General features: G+C 46.6%; 1 long non-coding RNA gene and 4 other non-coding genes across 5 annotated transcripts; all 5 read left to right on the top strand.

The window, feature by feature from the left end:
* The first annotated feature begins 4474 nt into the window (after positions 1 to 4474).
* On the top strand, positions 4475 to 15447 carry LOC146798656 (uncharacterized). Its single transcript, XR_014969198.1, has 11 exons — positions 4475 to 4865; positions 9755 to 9783; positions 9982 to 10016; positions 10209 to 10244; positions 10665 to 10701; positions 10913 to 10958; positions 11210 to 11237; positions 11650 to 11697; positions 11948 to 12025; positions 15099 to 15161; positions 15332 to 15447. It is a non-coding gene; the product is annotated as an uncharacterized LOC146798656 (long non-coding RNA).
* On the top strand, positions 10748 to 10817 carry LOC146798657 (small nucleolar RNA SNORD30). Its single transcript, XR_014969395.1, has one exon. It is a non-coding gene; the product is annotated as a small nucleolar RNA SNORD30 (small nucleolar RNA).
* On the top strand, positions 11310 to 11434 carry LOC146798658 (small nucleolar RNA SNORD22). The gene has a single exon (XR_014969387.1). It is a non-coding gene; the product is annotated as a small nucleolar RNA SNORD22 (small nucleolar RNA).
* LOC146798659 (small nucleolar RNA SNORD31) lies at positions 11797 to 11864 on the top strand. The gene has a single exon (XR_014969372.1). It is a non-coding gene; the product is annotated as a small nucleolar RNA SNORD31 (small nucleolar RNA).
* LOC146798660 (small nucleolar RNA SNORD31) lies at positions 15193 to 15262 on the top strand. The gene has a single exon (XR_014969377.1). It is a non-coding gene; the product is annotated as a small nucleolar RNA SNORD31 (small nucleolar RNA).
* Positions 15448 to 15816: the final 369 nt, after the last annotated feature.

Below are 15816 nucleotides of genomic sequence, written 5' to 3' on the forward strand. Positions count from 1 at the left end.
CGGAGGAACTCCGTATGATACTAGATGGTGGGGGAGAACGTAGCTCTGATCCTCCTGGACCGGTCAGCAGCCTTGGATACGGTTAACCATGGGCTGCTGCAGGAGCGACTCACTTCCATTGTGATCAGGGGGAAGCGCTCTCTCTGTTGGGGCTCTTTACTGTCGGAACGATCCCAGGAGGTGGCCCTTGGTAACATTGTATACCCTCACGCTGCCCTGTGGAGTCCGACAGGGCTCCTCTGAGCCCTACCCTTTTTAATCTGTATTTCACCCCTTTGGCTAGACTAGTAAAAAGCTATGGATTTACTCTGGTGCCATATGCAGACGACACTCGGATCATCGTCTCAGTAAGCAGTCCAGCCAGACAGCCATTTGGTTCCATGAATGTATGAGCCACATTGCCAACTGGATGTCCGATAACTGCCTAAAGTTAAACTCAGCTAAGACAAGTTTTGTTGCTAGGGAACAATCCAACTGTTTGGATAGTTGGTGGCCAGTCCAACTTGGCACCCTGCCCAAACCAGTGCTTGGACAAAAATCTTGGAGTAATCTTTAACACCAAGCTGTCATTTGAGGCACAAATCAATTCAACCACCTCCGCATGCTTCATCTTGAAAATGCTGAGAAATACTTCTGGCAAAACCTTTAGACTTAAAGGAGGTTGTAACGGTGCTTATTGTCTCACGACTGGACTACTGAAAGGCCCATTTATCTAGCACCCCCAAGTGTAGCATGAATAAACTACAACAGTACAGAATGGCAGCTATAAGTGATGCTGGGCATCCCCAAATTTAATTCAATCGCCTCGTCATTGGCCCGACTCCACTGGCTACCTGTAGCTAAGAATTCAATTTAAATATCTATGCATGGCATTTAAAGCCCTCAATAACTGGGCAAAACCATATGGCAATTTTTAAAACCTCTACACGTGCTGGAGCCCTCCAGTCCACCAACCTGGGAAATGTACTTGTTCCTAGAGTCAGCAGGGCCAGATGGGGCGGTAAGAGCTTTACGGCTACAACTGCCTGCCTATGGAACTCTCGAACAGTCCTTCTGGAAAAAAGAGCCCAGTCTCCTCATTCAGGAAAGGCCTTAAAACGTGGCTGTTCTCAGCTTAACTGTACTGCAGTGTTTACCCCGAGCAACCTATACCGAAGGCAGCGCTTAGTTACCTCAGGTTATTTGTCGCGCTTTATAAATCATTCATCATCCCACCCACCCATAAAGACCCGTGGGCCAGAGGCGCAAGGTGGTCTGGACCAGGCTGCAACACAATACAAGAAGGTAAACTAGTCTTGAAGCTGGTCTTTAGGTCTCGCCTGACCCAGCGCATGCGCTGGTCAGGTGAGACTTTTAGTAAGGGCTTAAATGCTACCATGGCCGGCCTACAGCTTGTGTGCGCGGGTGCGTGCTTACGAGCAGAGGTGCCATATGGCTTTCCTCGTCCTGCTCAATAAGCGCATCACTCGCTGCGCTTGATCGCGATCACTTTCACGGTCTTACAGTTTTTTACCATGTCAACTTCATATCGTTGCAGTGTTTTCTCTGCATATATCCCTTTTTGGGGTGTTCTCTGCCTGTCCAAACTTCAAAACATGGTTCAGAGGAAAGTGTTCGTCTCTCTTCTCTCAACCATTTCAGGTTTTTATTATTTTTCTCCCGATCCCACTAACTTTATTATGTATTCCTTTAGAGGACTACACTAGTCTTTGTACTTATTCAATCATTTGCTAGCCTAATGCAGCGGCCCATGATGGTTCCAGCAGCCGGGCGCCGGAACGTGACCTTGGTGCTTGTGCGACACTGTGTGGAGAGCTGCCTGGGCTGCTCTGTTACTGTGGGCTGGCCTGCTACTGCCCACCTCTGCAGTGGTGCCAGTTCTGCTTGCAGTTGGCGCTTGGTGTCTGCACACTAGGCCTACGAGGCTGGCCGCTCCTGGGCCCTCACCCAAAGCTTGGTCAAACGGTACACCCCCCGCCTCACTCTCCACGCCATGATTATGTTCAGCTATCTTGGCCACCCCAAGGCATATGCCGAGGAGTCCCGAAGTCAGCAGCAGTGCTTGAGAGGCATCAGAGACCGAACTGCTGTACCAAGCCCATAGAGGAAGCTTAGTTACAGGTAAAAGCAATGCACCTTGAGGAGAGAACGGGTTTTCAGCAGTTCCTATTTGTCATTGACATGACTGGATTTATTTGCGTCATTGACATCTTGACTGGTTTCTTTAGATTTGGAGCGATCATAGTAACTCCTTGAGGCAGGGGTTTGGCTAACTTACTCTAACTCAATGTATGTAAGGGTTTGAGAGGAAAAGCTCCGTCTGGGTTGATGCATGTTTCTCATCACCATTAGGACATGGTAAGAAAAACTTGTATTTGCCTCTGCTGCTCGCGTTTTTTGGATTGTAGTGATTAGTGTTTTTGTTTACTTTGTGCGCCGGCTTGAAGAGAGGTTCACAGCTGCTTCATTTGCAGCGCTTCATCTTTTCAAGGCTGAATTTTTAATTTTTTTTACTTTTGGCGCACTGTTCATAGAGACCTAGTAACAAATATTGAGATGCAGGGCATAGAAGCTGCATTAATGGATGCATGTAAGCTATGTCAATCTGAATTTGTTATACATCCTACATGCGTTCAGTCCTGTTCTTGTAAAGTTGCCATCTGCGACCAATTCTGACCTGTTACTGGTTCGATCATAAAGGCCCAGACATTGACAAGACCTAACCACTGCTACCCTCTCTGCTCTGTCCATTTTCCCAGCCTTCTGTCACACCCTAGCCTCCCGTTAGGTGGCAACTTTCTTTTGCCACACAAGTATTACTTTTCTGTGTACTCAGCAGGTCCCTTGACTTTACCCTACACTGTAATCTGTGGACACTGCCACCTTTTAGTGGCATCCTTGTCCCACCCAGCCTCTATATGCACTACCTGCAGGCCGCCCAAGCAGCCGCGCGGCCAATGCTTGTTTATGTATAGTTCATTTACGTGCACTTCTGCAGTACACCAAAGTGATACGACGTGTCCTTAAAGTTCCATGCTAACGTTATAACGTCTAAACACAACAGCTGCTCTCCTTATCTTTTATGTCTATTTTTTCACTCTTCACACCAATAACTGACAATTAACGCCATAATATACCCCAAAATAGCTTTTGGAAGTGGTATCTCGTTTTCCGAAGCTCGCAGACACGCTCTAGCGGTTGGTAAACAAGCCAGGCTGGCTCACCCCTCCTCCTCGGCTGCACGCTGCCTGGCGCAACGAGGCTGCCCTCGGGGTGCCATGGCTGTTTTACCAGTCTGTGCATTATCAAGCCTGTCGTCTGCGCCTTCACTTCCGGGACCCGGTCTCTTGTCCCACGATTCTGCAAGGCAGAGAATATACTCGCATATGGTGGGTGGGGCCAGCTGCGGCCACATGGAAGCTGGCTGACTGCTGGCCAGCTACAACTGTTTCCAGAGTTGTCAGCATAACCCTGTGTGTGGTGCTGGAAACACAACCTCCCTTCCAGCAACAAATGTTAACTTTTGGGGAAAAAATATAATTTTGACAAAGGGCCGATGTCGTGTAACAACGTTGGGTATGTATGTCAACACTTTGCATTCTGGGATTTGTAGTTTTGTTTGGAAATACCAGCTTTCAATGTTGGCATTAGAGACCAAGCCTCATCAGCCAGCTGTCATGTACAGCATGGTGCTACACAATAGCTGTCGAGTTGACATACATGTTACTCTAAATGTTTCTTATTTTTTTCTGAGTTTTTTATAGTGCTTACTTGACCAGAAGGTATTAAAGCGCCTTACATGAGCACTATTTTTACACAAGGACACATTTGGTTTTTTTGTTAGGCACGGGAGATTAAGGGATTTGCCCAGAATCACAGGATGTTGAGCGTCATTGCCCAGACTCAAACAAGCATTGGCATAGCCAATAGGTCTCGCCTTTGGGACCTTATAAGTGTTTAGCCATGCAGTTAATGTTGCACCAAGGATATTGTGCTGCATAACTAAATACTTATAAGGTCCCAAAAGCGAGACCTATTGGCTATGCCAATGCTTGTTCACAGTTGACATTGTGGCCCAGTCGGTAAACATCACTTACAACGTTGACACATCACATGCCATTATAACGCAAGCTGTTAATGAGTTGCTGGAGGGGGCGGAAGGCGTTGGATTTTATATCCAACACCTTCCCCACTGTTGCACAGATGAGTTGGAGTAGTAAATTATACTATGCCAACATCCAGCGCCCCCTTACAGCAAGTCTTTGTAATGACTTGTGTTGTAATGGTCTGCGATGTAACGTGTTGTGGTAATGGCATGTGTTCTAAATGCATGGGGTGTAACGTGGCCTTTTCGGCCCATTCACCCTTGCGTCTAGCTGCGTAGTTTTGCTTTGTTTTTTTGCAGGGGGGGGGGGGGGCAGGCTGTGCTGCAACGATAACCAGGCTCTCTTTCTGACTGCTAGTGGAGAATTCTTTACCAGATCCTGAGCGGCATAGCCTATCCAACAGGTGCGAGGTGTTTACGTGCTTCCAGCACATCTAAAGTTTAGATTGTTTTTTTTTTTATCCTCTCCTAGAATGGCTTGTTGCAAACTGCTTCATCCAGGTATGTTCAGCTGCACGCAATTTAAGGTGTGGGCCTAGAATGTAGTCATAAATCGCTTGGTAGTTTAAAGTGCATTAAGACTGTCTAGCGATGATGTTTAACAAGCACATAGCTGACGCTTTGTGATGTATCCTAACGCTGATCTAGTTGCCCTGCTTATGAGTAGGACTAGTTGTGTCTTAACTGTAATGCATCCGTTTTTGCTTTCAGGCCTGGCGTTCACGCTGCAAAGCGCGATACACAACTCTGCTGACTCCAGGTTAGTTTGTACCTTCATATCCTGGGTTTTCAGGCAGTTTTATTTATTTAATGCGTTTTTATATAGCGCGGACTTTACCCGAAGGTGTCGGAGCGCTTCACAATAGGAACAGTAATGATACATAAGGAGAAATTACAAATGAGCATGTTACAAAAGCAAACATTACGTTACATGAGGCAATAGTGACAATTGTGCAAGTATCGAGAGCAAACAAAATACAAGAGGTAGCAAACGATACGTTACAAAAGGAAAAACTGACATGTGCATGTTACAAGAGCATGCAAAGTACACGTAGAGGTAAAAAATTGCAATAACTGGCAGACACTCAAAACACAAACAAAAGTTATGTTACATGAGGCAGTGGTGGCTGTCGTGCATGTATCAAAAGCAAACAAAATGCAAGAGGTAGCAAACGCTACGTTACAAAAGGAAAGTTGACGTGTGCATGTTACAAAAGAGTACAAAGTACAAGTAGAGGTATAATACTGCACTAAATGGCAGACACTCAAAACACAAACACACTGGGAAGGCACTTCTATAGGCATGGAGAACAGAATTTCCTATAATGGAAGGACTTCCTTCGGAAAATAGAGGGCGTGTATTAAATTTGGAAGTGTCTTTGAAGGAGGAGAGCTTTGAGGTCAGTTTTGAAGGCCTGGGAAGAGGTGGTGGTCCGGAGCTGAGGCGGAAGTGAGTTCCAGATTCTCACCGCGTTGTCCGAAAAGGATTGGGCCATCGATCTTTCCTTCTTAAAAGTGGGAGGTTCAAGCAATACATTTTCTGCATTACATGATGGTCTGGAGCCTCCAGAGAGTTTGTTTATTCGCCAGGTAGCGAGGGGAGGAGGAGTGCAAGGCTTTGTGGGTGACACGGGCAGTCTTGTAGATAGATCTTGCTTCTATGGGAAGCCAACGGAGGGTGGATAAAATGGGTGTGATGTGGTCGCTTCTTTTGGCCCCATATATGAAACGAGCTGCTGAATGGAGAACAGACTTCAGGGGGGCAAGGTGGGATTTGGGGAGGCCAGTAAGAAGAGAATTGCAGTAGTCCAATCTGGAGAGAACCAGCGATTGGACTAGGGTTCTAAGGTCGTGCTCCGGGAAGAAGCGACGAATCCCCCAAAGAAGGCGCAGTTGGTATCGAGCAGACTTTGCAATGCAATCGATGTGGGAGTGTAGATTGAGTTTTTTTATCGAGTATGACACCAAGGGATTTTGCGCTGTCGACAATGATGGGTTTATTGTTCAGTAGATTCATCTGATCCATCCATGATTGCACTGGGGGAGGAGAAAGTGAGGAGGAGAGGAGGAGGAATTCAGTTTTGGAGGGATTCAGGATCAGTTGAGGAGTTAACATCCAGTTTTGAATGGAGTCGAGAGTAGAGCTTAGGATGGAGAGATGAGTGGAGGCCACCTTAAGGTAGATTTGAGTGTCGTCTGCATATAGATGATAGTGAATCCTGGATTTACTCAGGAGATTTCCCAACGGTTCTAAATAGAGATTGAACAATGTGGGTGCAAGTATAGAGCCTTGAGGAACACCTTGACCGACCGCCAAAGGAGATGAAAGACTGTTCGCTATTTTGATAATTTGGGATCGATCAGAGAGGAAGGAGGCAAACCATTTAAGCACAGTGCCCTCCATGCCATTCTCTGTTGTAGAGTGTTAAGGAGTGTTGTGATTGACAGTGTCAAAGGCTGCAGAAAGGTCAAGGAGGGTTATAAGATGAGACTCTCCCAAATCGAGTATCCGCAGCGCGTCATCAATCACTAGCAGCAGGGCTGTTTCAGTGCTTCAGTTTTGCATGAAGCCGGACTGGAAATTGTCAAGAAGATCATTGTCCTTGATATGACGAGAGTTGTTTCGCTACACTTTTTTCTGTGATTTTCGCAAGAAAGGGTAGGTTAGTAATGGGGCGGTAGTTGTTGAGGTCATTCGCATCAGCGGTTGTTTTTTTTAAGCAGAGGGTTGACCTGCCCAGTTTTGAAGGAAACAGGAAGGGAGCCTTGACTGAGGGAGAGGTTGACCAGAGTGGTCCAATAGGAAAGAGAATGGGTATAGAAGGCAATGGCACTAGGGGTGGGGTCGAGAATGGTTAGAGGGCTTTGTATCGAGGATGCCTTTAAGGAGGGCATCATCAGAGATGGGGTCAAAGTTTTGCCAAATGATTATGGATTTGCGCTCCTCTGTAGGGGTAGGATGAAGGACCTGATCTACAAGTGATTTCACCTTTTCGTCAAAGAATATAGTGAATTCCGCTGCTTTCTTAGTAGAATCCTCCAACTTGGAGGTTGGGGGAGAGCTGTTTGGGTTCTTGATGAGGTTGAATAGTTTTTTGAGTCTATTTTTGGCTGAGTCAAGGAGGGATTTGAAGTGCGATGCTTTTCCAAGGAAGATGTGAGGGATTTGTTGAACCAAGGTGCTGAGGGAGCGGGCCTTTTCTTTTTGCTTTGGAGAGGAGCGACATTATTGATTTCGACTGCAAGCACTGTGAGGCATTGGGAGGTGAGTTTAACATCTAGGTCCGGGTCTAGCCTTGGAAGTGATAGCAAAGCAGAATTACAGAGGGTACTGAGGTCAATATTTTTAGTGTCACGGAACCAGGAAGTAGCCCTCTTAGGCTGGCTGAGAGTTATAGAGTGTGATGGGTGAAGAGAGAATGGGATGAGGCGGTGGTCAGACCAGTTTACATGAATAGGGGTAGCGATGGTCAGCAAGCCTGCTTTAGAAATAACAAGGTCCAGGATTGAGCCCTTAGTGTGTTGTTTCAGAGCAGTTTTGGATAAGATCGTTTGCAGAGGAAGGTGGCCAGCAAATTCGCATAGGTGTCTTGAGGCGAGCCCCAGTGGACATTGAAGTCACCCACAAAGATCTGATTGCCACTTTGCGAGTATTGGTCGCTGATGCAGTCCGTGAGTTCCTCCATAAACGAAGGGCTGCTACCAGGCGGGTGGTAAATAGCATGGATTCTGAGAGGTGAGCGGTGGTGCAATTGAAGCTCAAGAGATAGGCATTCAAAAGTGTGGAAGTAGCTGTTGGGAAGAGCCTGAAGTTGAAGGGAGTATCTAAAGATGACTGCAACACCTCCCCCAACTTTGTCAATTCTGTCTTTTCTAAGTATAGAATAGCCTGTGGGTACAAGGAGATCAAACGTAGAGTGAGAGGTATCGTTGAACTAGATCTCTGTGAAGAAGAGCATGTCAATATTGTGCAATATTGTGCAAGTTGATGGTATCGGAGATTTGAAGTTTGTGTTTTATTGCAGATCTGCAGTTGTGGAGCACACAGCGCAGCTCTGTCGCCACTGTTTTGGTGACGGGGGCACTTGGGCTATGAGGGGTGATGGGGATATTGTACTTATATGATGGTGCTCGGGAGGGTTTAGGTGGATGAGTGGTTCTGACAGGAGATGGTCGGAATAGTGTAGATAGGGTTACTGGGAAGTGAAAGTGGAAGAAGGGTGGCGTTCGAGTGCTTGTGTGAATTTACAGACTGGCTATGCTTAGCTATTATGGGGTGTGGGGGCGAGGTGCATCTCGTGGGAGGGTGAGTTTTCTAAAGGAATTGAGGTGTATGGAAAAGCCGAGATCTTGGAGCTTAAAACTAAAATGGTAGCTTCAAGTTGGGAGATGGAGGTGATTAGAGAGCCTTGCTTATTTTCCAGAGAGGAAGGCAGAGCAGGGCATGTTGGGTGGCTCGATGGAAACAGGAGAGGGTGCACTTGGCCGTGGAAGGCAGGGAGAGGTGGGGGAACGGGAGGGGAGTAGGGGTATAGGGTTCAGAGGTGGGGAAAGGTGTTGGATGAGAGCAGGAGTTGGTGCACCAGGGGTGGAAGGAGAGTTGCCTTTGTTGGCGTTGCAAGAATGATAGGAATTAAGGACAAAATTAGGGGGCGATAGGAGAGGAGCGTGGTGGTGGGGCAGAAGGAGAGGGGAGGAGTGTGTGGAGTCATAGAGATGAAGGAGGTTTGGGAGGAAGAGAGGGGAGGGGGTTGGAGAGGTCCTGGCAGCTAAGTGAGGTGGCTGTGAAGGAGCGGGTATCTGGCAGAGTGGGGGGGGGGGTTGGGAGATAGGGAAGTTGAAGAAAGGAAGTGGTTCTGCTCGGCCCGAGGGAGGGAAAGGGTTACCAGGGAGGGAAAGGGGGTAGCACAGCATTGCTGGAGTGTGGGGAAAGAGAGAGATGGAATGTATTTGTGGGGAAATTGGGGGTTGCGCAGGAGCCGATGAGGAATTCTCGCGTGGGGAGTGGGCGTTCTTTTGATATTGGTGTTATAAGTACCTTTGGGTTTCTCTCTCTAATTAGCATCTCCCGTGAACCGAAGCTTAACCATCAGTGGCGCTCGAGGGAGCAAATTACTTCGGTCAAGCGTCTTAAACAACGTGCCGAGGTTTGAGCTGCGTAGCTCAAAAGCAATGTTATTTTTGACCATTTTAGAGTTGTTTAAAGCTCTCATGCCTCCTGCAGATGAGGAATAGTATTAAAGGTAACTGCTCTACACTATTTTTAGCACCACTCGTAGAATTTGGCAGGTTCTGCAGTAAATGTATTCAATGGGATCTTTTTCGTACATGGAACCGAGTTATTAGCTATTTCTTAGTCCGGTTTGACTTGCTGTATAATCCGCTACTGACTTTAAATTAGGACGCCAAACCAGTAGCCTAGAATGAATTCTTCTGCGCTTTTAATGCACTCGCTACAAGGGTTTTTCTGTTCCGTGATGAACTCTATAGACAAGCATATGGCTGACTGTATGGTGATGCCATCTTTAATATGAGAACAGAATAATGAGAGGGCGGGCAATGCCCAGAAACTTGTCATGGGCAAGAGAACCACTTGTATGCTTAGTGGCTGGTAATGGTCACACGACTAACGCTTTTTTTTCTCCCCAGGGTGATGCTCCATGAATGGACACTCGCAGGTATGTGCTAGTCTGTCGGGATGGGAGGACAGGGTTTTGATATTTCTTTACCTCCACATGATGTTTTAAGTCTCGTTCGTCTGAAACTCTGTGAAGAACACTCATAGCATGGTGGAGTTCTGATGGTGGCAAAGCGGCGAGGGTGCATGTGATGGTGACTCTACCACCTGCTCTTATACCTGCGCGTCTTTCTTTCAGATCCGTCGTGACTCGCCAGGAAGCAGGCATGGCAGGTAACCTACGTTCTAAAATTACTTCTAGGCTGGCTGCGCTAGTCTGAGAGGATGATATGGGTTAACCCATTACTAGCTGGACGACTTCGGTCTTATGGCATCTAAGTCACCAAATCCCTGATCTGACTGCCCTCACCGTTTCTATTGTTCACTTAGTGAGTGTCCGAGACTGACGCAGTCTTTACTTTCTAGGTGGCTGTACTGATGCTGAGGTGGACTCCTTTCAAGGTATGGATTCCTCCAGCTCTAGGGGTGTCGGGAAGCGTCTGCATCTCTTTAGCTGGGTTGGGTTCAAGGAAGGGTGGTAGGGCCGGTATTGCCGCCCCTCTTGGTAATTGTGATATTTGTGCCACTAGCGCGTGGTGCTTGTGCCTTCTCGGTTAAGAAGAAAGCATGCTTATTTTGGGGTCCAGCCTTCCACAGGGAAGAGTAGGGATATGGCAGCACCCCTCAGGGGGCCTTGCTAGCTCAGATGAGCACTGCTCTGATGCAGGTTACATTCCCAAGCGCTGTCGGTGATGAGTACACTAGCTCACTTTGATTCCTTGTGAAACGTACCGAACAACTGAGACAACGCGGAGGGAGGGGCTGGGACCTGTTCTTGCTCTGTCTGTGCAGTACTCACCATGCACATTGCTTTCCCGACAGGTCTCCACGGCTGACGGACGTCTTGCAGTCTCACAGGGTAAGTTGTATTCTGGGGGCGCTCTGTGGGTGTCTTGGATGTGCACTGATATGATGATTTACTCATGGAATCTCGTTCGTCTGAAATTCTGATGAGACCTTGTTTTTCTGACAGCTGTGGGTGGGGTTCTGGGAGTATTGTGCCCGTCTGGGAGATGCAGGTGACTAGTTAAAGGGGCAGTGTTTGAATGTGCCTGTTTTTTGTCTTCTAGATTGAAGCGGTATCCTGATCCTAGTCGGGGATGAGCTGCTTTGCAGGTAAATATATTGGATGCTGGAGCTCGCCCCTGCTCCCCCCTCGTTACTTTAACTGCCTCGTGGCTTCACTCTGAAAGCTGCCCTTTCTCAGGTGCCTGCAGTCCCATCTGGAATGATGAACTTGTAACCACTATACCTTGAGCCTTGGCTGTGATAACACTCGTCGCTATCCTGACTAGATGGGACCCTGCTCCCTGCCTCGCCTTTCCCATTTGAAGGATTGTTTGTAAAGTCTTTACTTTGCTTTACAGGCGCTGTCTCTCCCGGTGACTTTCTTAGGTGAGCGTCTTCAATCTCTATTTACTAAAGAATGGGGTGTGATGCGTAGCCTTGCATGTACGCGGGGACCAGTCGAGATGATGAAATCCTCACACGTCTTACTATCTGTCTGGTGCCAGAACCTGCAAAGGTGAACCCACTGGCACCGCAGGTGTGAGAAGAGGACAACTTGTTCCAGATGGAACAGTCTGACAGACCTGGTTCAGCTGTCAAATGTGGCTTTAGCTAGCATGTGGTGTTAATGATGTGGCCAAACTGGGGGTTATTTGTGAAGTACTTTGGATTTTGGTGTGGTACATGGCCACTGAGACGGGAACAAGACTGCAAATTAGTGGGGGGGGTCGGTCGTTGTCTGGGTGAAGTAGCGTCTTGTTGACTTGCTACATTTATTTACTGATGCTTTTTGTTGCAGGATTCACCCCAGGGATGCAGCGAGCGCCCTGACTCATAAGGAGCAAAGGTAAGGCACATGTCCTGATGTAGGGATACTAGTGAGATCAAAGCGTTGGGTGGCTTTTGAGGTGCTGGACAGCTGGCATCCCTTTATTTTCCTGTCCGTGAGCTTTGTGATGAACCCATTACCGCCCCAGTCTGATTTCTGTGACTGATAGGTATTTTCTGAAGCTAAAGCGTATTTTCTGAAGCTAAATCGGCGTACTGTTATCTACTGCAACCGTGAGATGTGGGTTGTAACTCCTTCTGTTTCTTAGTGTTTGGAAAATCCTCAACTCCTACGTCGTAGCCGGACTTGGAAGAACTCCTGTTTGAAAGGGCGACAACTGCAATAGGTAAGCGGCTACCTGCCTCGATTGGCACTGAGGTCCAGATGTGGACTAGGGCAAGTGACTTAAAATCCACGTGCCTTATTTTTGGGGAGGGAGGCTGGCTCTTATGAAGTTTGAAGCTGTGCTTCTAAATTGCCATTACCAAATCACTTGACGGCTCCAGTCTCTGTACTTCTAAGCTTCACTCGCCTCCCTAGCTCCACAGCAATGCAGCGCAACCCATGTTGTACCCCTAAAACAGTTCACCCCTGAGTCCATGTCGACGGGTTTAGCTTAAAATAAAACCATAGTCATAAAATTAGAACTTTAAGATTAGGCCAATTGTACATGCCAGTCAGTTGGCACATTTGCACCTAATCGAAGCGCTTCTGATAGTTCAGAACAGCAGCTTTACTGTAGAGCCTAGTTGTAAAAGTATTTAGGCCAATGAACATGAACCTTGTCAATTCAAACCTCGTGGGCTACACAATTAGGTGTGAGGCCCCAGACATGTAGAAGTGATCAGGTTTTTGAGTGCTCCCACTATTGGCAAGTGTCAATGCCCAGTTTTTACATGGTAGAATGTGAAAGTTTGCCCTTCAGACAAATAGTTAAGGGTGTACTCTAAAAATAGTAACCCTCTTAAACTACATGTGTCATAGAATTCGCGTTTTTTGGGGGGGTACCCATGACCATCAAATGATTTTGAGAAGCTAACCTTCAAATCTAGCTTCAGCTTAAATGATGTGAAAGATTCAAGCAGTCATTGACCATCTTAATCAACTGGCAGTGAATGTTTAATACCTGCACCATGCCCACAACACGCGGAAGCCAAATTAGACTAGAGCTGATGTTAGTCTGCCCAGGTATTTCAATGCAGGTGAACACCCCCCCCCCCCTCCCCCTTCTAACCGTAATTATCTTTGGTCGAGCCTAGACAGTATGTGCTGTTCCGCTAAACTTGTATCTTCTGTGGGCTTTTGGCACACCCATTCATTTGCTATTGGCGGTTTCCTGTGGCATTCTGAAATTCTTGCTTTTTATTGCTCTTTCTCGTGTAACTGGCCCTACATGGCTCGTCCCCTCCCGTTGCAACTTCACAAACCAATCCTCGTTTGTCGGCCGATAAAAGTAGTTTTAAGAATGATAATTTCATTAATAATATCACTATTGCGTTTCAAAAGTCCTAAATAAATGATCGGGCGTCTCTTATGTGCTCTCTATTATGCGAAAGAGATTCTCCCCGGATTACCCATAATGGGTCCGCACAGCTTGTCACTTTTTTCTTTTTCAGGCAAAAGTAGATCGTCCTGTCGCAAAACATCAGTCCCTGAGACGGCGTAGTTCCACCTTCATGCTTTATTTCATAATTTCCTTTTTTATTTTTTCCGTGTCTCCTGAGTGCCCATTATGGCATTTCGCAGTGACACGTTAAAAACAAAGTTCATTTCGAGCCCTTGTGGCTCTTCGTCCGGGGTCTCTCTCAGAAGTCACAGCCAGCAATCCCATTCCTTTCAAATGACGTTACCTAATGAGGACAGATTGCTGGCTGTGACTAATGAATTTATGATCTTTCTTGATATCGACCCTCTGCTACTTTAGGAGGAATAACGTTATTAACGTCGACACAAAGACCAATACTACCCTGTAGTCCCAAGAGGGATGAAACGCGTTGGCAAAGCAATTGTGTGGTGATTTTAAAACTAACGAACAAGATTTACAATAACATTTTCTATACCTACAATGACTGATATTCAAGTTTGGAAGTTATTCATCTTTTCACATTGTGTTTGTTAGAATAAGTTGTACTATGGTAGTTATATAAATAGAAAACACCTCGGGTGCAGGGTTAATTTCTAGTTCTGGATAATGGTGGTTTTTTTTATCCACCATTTTGAGATGTATGTGGGTCACATCACACACCTACTGCACCGAGACTCGATGCTTATCTAATAGGCCTACTAATTAGTGACGTCTGGTGCTGGACCGTTTAAAACTGACCCTGTTCTTTTGTCAATATATTTAAAACTAACCTTTGCAGTCTGATCTGAGCAACTTGGGGGAAGGATCCCATGCAAGTCAACACCACCCAGAAGTTCTTATGAATCTATGAACTACTTTAGCCTTTAGATTTGCAGAGTAGAGGCACACCAGATTACCACAAAATATGGGGGGGGTTTATCAGTGTCTAAAAAGTCTGCCTATCTTTAATAGATTTAACATGGCGTCCTCTTTCTTGGGTTTGTCTGCTGCACCAGATTCAATTGACTACAGCCTTGGGCTATTCAAGCAGTGACCTGGTAGTGCACCCTCCTGGATTGATTTCACTTTCTCCAATAGTCCAGTGACCATAAAGGAATTTCTGCTGAACTAGGGCTATTCATTCCTCCAAATTTGGTTCTATATTCACTTCCATATTGGTGGTTAATTAGGGATGGATGGAGCAATGCGAGTCTCGTTCTCCGAGGAAATCAGGCCAAGAGGATGGCCTGCCTAGTACTGCACATGAAGCCCTGCTTTTAACTGCAGCTTCCCCCAGGAATGCCAGGGCTGTAGTCCCACCTGCCACGTTCAGCAGGTCCCTTTCTTGTACTCCACCACTGCTAGCTGGATTTATTACCGCTGGCTTTCTAAGTAATCCAAAACTGGTGGCGTTTCAAGAACTCCCCTGCCTCCCCCCCTTTTTCGCCATGTTTTGTAGGCAATTAGTAAATTTGTCTACTAAAGAGATTGTGCTCAGCCTGGTCTCTGCCCTAAACGCACACCAGACCCAGTGACTAGATAACCTCACCACTTGAGGACAAAGGATCCAGGTTTGCAGTAAATCCGCCTCCTTCACCCCTAACGGCTGTTTTCAGCTAAACACTAAGCCAGGACAATTGCACACGTTTTCAAACCACTTCTCCCAGTTCATTAACGTCCCACATCAAATGCTCCTTTTACTCTTGAATGTGCAGTCAATTTTGCTCTTGAGGTACAAAAACTGGGTGATGTATTGCGATACTGTCGGCGGGTGAGCGCGGAGGCATGTTAAGCATGACCAGGTAACTGCCCCATTACCTTTGTATTTAACACGTGTACCCTTCTCTCTGCCCAGGTCTTTCAACCGTGCCAACCTCTGACTGATCCTCGTGCTTGATGCTGCCCAGGGCTCTGCCAGGTGAGAAGTTCTTGAGTACACAATGTGCATCTGAGTAAATGATGAACCTGATACCGCCCCAGTCTGAATATTCTGTGACTGACGGTGTTCTCTGATGCTCAAACTGGAAGATTGCAGGAAACGTTTGTGTATCTTGTGGTAATTAATTCAGATTTATGCTTTTATTCTAGATTTGGATTGCAAAACCAGGTGTGAAGTCCCTTGAAGCCCGCCAGTTGGAAATGACAACCTAAATTTTGCTGTTCTCCTGAACCTTCTTTGTGAACATTAAAGTGTTTAAACTGGAGCTTTGTAAACTCTTATTCACTTATTGCTAGTGTTTCATATACTAAGCGCGAGGCCTCTTGGTAATATTCTGGGTTTATAGTCCACATGTAATGTACGGCCCCCTGTACTGGCCTATTGGCTTCCCATATGGCTGCACAGAACTTGTAAAAAATACCTGATTGCTAATTGTAGTTAATTTAAATCCGAATATTGCCTGGGGAGAACCCAGTTGATGGCTTCGAAGTGGTAGGTGATAGGTTGTCGGGGCTTTCTGAATGGAAAATGAGCAATAGTAGCTTACGAGGCGGTCTGCTTTGAATCCCTTTGGGGAGTAGTCTAACCATAAATTGTTCAAACCTTGCTCTGAAGGTGTGCAGGGGCCAGTACG

This window comes from Triturus cristatus, chromosome 9 (genome assembly GCF_964204655.1).
Source record: "Triturus cristatus chromosome 9, aTriCri1.1, whole genome shotgun sequence".
Classification (NCBI taxonomy): domain Eukaryota; kingdom Metazoa; phylum Chordata; class Amphibia; order Caudata; family Salamandridae; genus Triturus; species Triturus cristatus.